The 5733-nt window shown below is 41.7% G+C and overlaps 1 non-coding gene across 1 annotated transcript; it reads right to left on the bottom strand.

Moving 5' to 3' along the window:
* Positions 1-1662: 1662 nt before the first annotated feature.
* LOC131228434 (small nucleolar RNA R71) lies at positions 1663-1769 on the bottom strand. Its single transcript, XR_009162937.1, has one exon. It is a non-coding gene; the product is annotated as a small nucleolar RNA R71 (small nucleolar RNA).
* Positions 1770-5733: the final 3964 nt, after the last annotated feature.

Genomic DNA, 5733 nt, shown 5'->3' with positions numbered 1-5733 from the left:
ACGCTTGAGTTTTTGAGTCATTAGCGTACAGAAGTTGAACGTCAAACTTGAACTTGAGTTCTTGAATTTGATCTTTAAACCATGAACTTCAACACTCTTCACTTCAACTTGAAGATGTAGGTAACTTCAATGAAGATTCAGAGAACTTAAAAATGTACGAACCTGATCACTTCAACTCAAAGCATGATATAAATACTAAATGGTTTGGCACAATAAAATTTGACAATACAATGGGTGCTAAATTTACACAATAGCATTTACAGATGGGACTCTGATTCTAGTTGTGTTCTTGAATCAAGCATAAATATCCCTGACCTCTACAGGTGGATCTTTGAAAACCCTAGTTTTCCACCTTCGAATTTTACAAGTTTTAGTTAAGGCCATTCATCATTATTCTCTTAAAATTTCCTAATTTAAATTACATCTTATTCTAATTCTAGTTCTGGTTACTTTTAGAATACGTACAAGGTTCAGTCCCTGCGGATTCGACCTTGGTCTTATCGAGATTATTACTACATCACAACCCTATACTTGGGGTGTGAACAAGTTTTTGGAGCCATTGCCAAGGACTGACAGTTGCATTTTTTTTAGATTAACTAGTTTTAGAATTAGGTTAAGATCAGGGTTCTTCTAGGTTTAGGGTTTTCTTGTTTGATTTTCAGAAACCTAACTTTCCTATTTTGTAGGACCTTGATATAGACTTTCTAAATTAGTAATCTCCTTCTAATTTCTCTATTTTTCTATTTTTAGGATTAGGGTTTTATTTTCTATTTTTAGAAAATTCTAATTCTAGGTTTTCTTTTTATTTTTAGAAACTAATTTACCTTCTATTTTTAGGGTTAGAACTTTCCTAATTTGTTTTTAGAAACTTTCTATTTTCGGTTTTTAGAAATTTTTCTTTTTTAGAAACTAGTTTACTTTCTATTTTTAATAATTTTCTATTTTTAGAAATTGACTTGTTTTGTTTTGTTTTGTAGGATCTTGATTAAGAACTTTGAAATTGGTAACTTTTTTCCAACTCTTCTCTTTCTTTCTAGATTTATATTCTTTTCTTTCTTTTTTTGATTTAGGTTAGAGTTTGAGATTAAGGGCTGCGAGTATTTCATGCTCAAGTGGGTCCATGACAACACTCAACGTCTCTTTACTGAAGGAGGATTGGTTGAGGGGTTAACTATCCATCGCAGGATTAGACACCACTCGAGATCCCCCAAGTTAATTGAAGTGATGGCTGCAAACCAACCTCTTTTACCCCAACCTAGGGTGGAGGACATCCAGGATGAGAATGAGGTGCATCAAACACCCCTGCCTCGTACTTTACAAGATTATTTACAACCGGCGAGGGTGAGTACGCCCTCATGCATGGTTTTTCTAGAGAATATGGGACACATGGATATCAAGCCAGGGGTGATCCAACTCCTTCCTAAATTTCATGGGCTTGAGTCAGAAGATCCATACTTACACCTGAAAGAGTTTAATGAGCTCATAGCCACTTTATACTTTCTTAATGTGTCTGATGACACGGTTAGGTTGAAACTCTTTCCCTTTTCTTTGAAAGAGAAGGCTAAAACGTGGTTGCATTCACTACGTCCTAGATCTGTTGGCACATGGAATGACGTGATAAGGGAGTTCATAAAGAAATTCTTTCCACATCATAAAACGAACACCCTTAGAAAGTCAATCATGAACTTCTCCCAAAAGGAGGATGAAACATTCTTCCAATGTTGGGAAAGGTTCAATGATCTTGTCAGTTCATGCCCACAACACGGTTTTGAAACGTGGCGCATTACACACTTTTTCTATGATGGATTGACATCTTCCATGAGCCAATTAGTCGAGACAATGTGCAATGAGGAATTCATGAATAAAAATGTTGATGATATGTGGGACTACTTGGATAGACTTGCTGAAAACACACAATCACGGGACATATACCCAAAATTAAGTATCACTTCTAGGCTCATTCAATCAAAGGAAAGGGGAGGATTATACCTTCTGAAAGAGGATGATGATGATATCAATACTAAAGTGTCTAATCTCATAAGGAAATTCAAGGCCATGGAATTAAAGAAGGATAAGTAAAGGAAATTGTTTGCGGTATTTGTGCTTATAACGTTCACACAACTAAAAATTGTCCAACAATACTTGCCTTTCAAGAGGTGTTGAATGAGCAATCCAATACCGTGAACAATTACCAAAGACCTTTCAATGGACCTACCTTTAATATATACAATCCTAATTGGAGAAATCATCCAAATCACAGTTGGAGGAATGGATAAACTGTTACCCCTCAAGGTTTCTTTAATCAAATTCCAAATCAAGCGAAACCATAAAAGGATCCGGTTCTAAAACATATTTAAGACCATAAGCTTATCACTCAGGGTATATTGCAAACCCCTCAAGATATTTCAAAGGCCATACAAGGGCGTGAGACGAAAAATTCAATTGGGGAAAAAGGGATTCTTCCAGCCCAACTTTTCCCCAATCCCAAACTACAATATGAGATAAGTGATCCAAGCTCTTCAAATCAGATGAAGCAAGCTGTAAGACCCGTGTCCTAATCCGTACTGTTCCGTTAGCTTCCGCGGTCCTTCCGGTCAAATTCCGGCAACCTTCGCACCGTATTCGGTATTTGCGCACGATCCTAAGCCAGGTCCCGCGCACCGACGTCGGCTTGGTCCGAAAGTTATATCGTAGCGACCGCGTCGTCGCCGCGGTTCCAACGCCGTGACTTGCGCACTGAACCGATATCCAGGCAAGAAGATGCCGATCAGCGTTTATTCCGAAGAAACACCGCGCGTTGCGGATTTCGAGGGAATCTCTACTATTAGTCCCATCAATCAACCATTAAAGCATCCCATACCTCAAGTACATCAACCCATCCCCACCTTTTTTAAAAGTCCACCATTCTTTCCACCTCACCACTCCTCTTTTCCAAATTTCAACAACAACCATACACCTTTTCACAATTTTCAACCCAAACCATCCCCCATCACTCCATCACCCATCTCTTTCTCTCTCTCTCTCTCTCCCTTTACAACTATCTCTCTTATTCATTTTTTCAAAAATCCAAATCCAAGAGAGAGCACCATACGTATGAGTCCCCCATGGTGAGAAAACTTCATTTGTGAGGTCCACCTTTCCCACCCCTTCATCTCTCATCTCAACCATCCATTTCTCATCTTCCACCATCAAAGGGTAGCACAAGGAGCTAAGGAAGCCAAGGGAGCAAGAAGATCTAGCGGTGGGTGTTTGGATAGGATAGTTTTTGATGTTTTTAAGATGGGCCAAGTGAGGCCAACCGATCAATGGTTTGGATCTCGCTTTGGACCCTATGATGTGGCCGATGGCCCACTTGGATCATCATGATCATTCCATGATGGGGCCATTCTCCATGGACCCCATCATGATGTTTATTTTCTTGTATGTTTAGGGTCATCTAGACCGTTTAATTTGGTGGAGAAGGGATCTCCACCGTTGGATTTAATTTTTAATGGGCCACATAAAATGGGACCCACTTGATGTATGATTTAGTGCAAGGGAGGGCCCATAGTGCCGGGGTCCCTCCATCACACGGTCTCACTCTCTCTCTCTCTCTCCCTTTTTATTTTTAATTGTTTTATTTTTATTTTTATTTTTATTTTTATGTTAATGAGATTATGTGGCCCACTTGAATGGACCCCACCATGAGGTAGGTATTTTATCCAAATCATTTAAAAGTGGGGCCCACCTTACATGTGTAGTTCCATGCCATCCATCACTTGGTGGCCCACCTAAGCAGGGCCCATCTCCAAGGAATATGGAACGTCCAGCTTCCCTGGACGTTGCTGGAAAGGAAACACAAATATCAACTTTTCCAAAGTTTTGGGGTGGCCCACTTGTGTAGGCTCCACCCTGATGTATGTATTAAATCCATGCCGTCCATTCTTTTCCCAAACCTGTTTTAGGCGTTGAGCCAAAAGATGGGGTTAATCAGACCTTCAGGCGGCCCATACCATAGTAAATGGTGATTTTCACCATTGAAAACTTCCTTGATTGGGTGTACATTGAAATATGTCCAATATTGGACTTGAACTGCTCGTGGTGAGCCAGGGGAGAACATTGGACGGCGTAGATTCATTGGATGTGGACCCCACGTGCAAAATCTATGGAAAAACGTAAATAAAAAAAAATAAATAAATAAAACAGCAGCAGCTGCTGCTGCTGCTGCGTCAGAAGCGCAGCAGGCGCTGCCTGCGCCAGCGTCCGGGCGGACGGTGACCGAGCAGCCACCCACGGCTGCAGCCGTGGGCCCCACCTTGATGGTTATATGTCATCTAACCCGTTCATCGGGTGGGCCACTACCTGACGTGGGCCCACCCCAAAAATCAGGTTGATCCAAGACTCAGGTGGCCCACACTGTAGGAAACAGTTGGATGGGACTCCTACCCTTGAAATTCTTTTGGGGTCCACAGAAGTTTTGGATCAGGGTGAAATTTGTTTTCACCCTTCATCTTGGCCCACGTGGCCTTATCAACGGGTTGGATGGAAAGCAAACATTATGGTGGGCCCCACATGGAGCCCACAGTGATGTAAGTGCTTTAGTCTCACCGTCCGCCTGGACGGTGGACGTGGAGCCACTGTGATGAATGTGTGGGCCCACTGTGATGAGTGTGTGGGCCCACTGTGATGTGTGCGTGTGTGTGTGTATGTATATATATATATATATATATGTATGTATATAATATCATACTTCATATAATATTATATATATGCATTATGTATATATATTATATATAGATATTATATACTATATTATATGTATATTTTTTTTTAATGTTGAGGCCCGTGATTGAGGCCCACCTCAGTACTTGTGACCCATGGTTGAAGCCCACTTTGATGTATATAAAAGGCCCATGGGTCGAGGCCCCTTTAATGTATTAGGGGCCCATGGGTCGAGGCCCATTTAAGGTAATGGGGCCAATGAGTTGAGGCCCATTTGAGGTGCACATGGGGCCCAATTGGTGAGACCCATTTGATACATATAAGGCCCAGGTGAGTAGACCCATTTGATGTACATATGGAGCCCAACTGTCGAGGCCCATTTGACACGTGTAAGGCCCATAAGCTTAGGCCTATTTGATATGTTCTGAAGCCCCCGGGTTATAGCCATTGCAATGTGCATAAGGCCCATTGGTGTGGCCCACTTAATGAATGTAAGGCCCATATGACTTGGCTAATTTGATGTATTTAAGGGCCCAATGGATGTACCTAAGGTCCATTGCAATGTGTGATCCCAAAATAACTTATGGAATGATATTTGTGACAGTCGTGCCTTGGGAGCAATGTTGGTTTGACGTCCACATTGTAAGTGTAGTGTGGTTAAATGTCCGCATTATGACTTTCCCTTGGGCCCACTGATAGGCCCATATGTGTAATATGTAGGCCGTCTAGGCCCGTCTTCATTATGAGCATCATCCACCCCATGTGACATATTTAATTCCATGATTCATGATCATATGCATCATACGTATGTTTGATATGAGAGATGACTGATCATAGCATAGCCTTCGGGCAGATGTTTAGGGGATAGGAGGTGTTGCCCTACATGAGCGCACGATATGCGCAGGATTTGCTGCATGACCGAATAGTGTGATTCATGCATTCGCATTGTGTGGTATAGTTACCGTACGCCCTAGCGACATCGGGGTTGTGGCCTCCACGGGCATGGTTGGCAGGATTGGATACCGGAAATAC

This window comes from Magnolia sinica, chromosome 15 (genome assembly GCF_029962835.1).
Source record: "Magnolia sinica isolate HGM2019 chromosome 15, MsV1, whole genome shotgun sequence".
In the NCBI taxonomy this organism is placed as follows: Eukaryota; Viridiplantae; Streptophyta; class Magnoliopsida; order Magnoliales; family Magnoliaceae; genus Magnolia; species Magnolia sinica.
The sequence above is the reverse complement of the archived record's forward strand: the minus strand, read 5'-3'. Positions and strand labels throughout refer to the sequence as shown.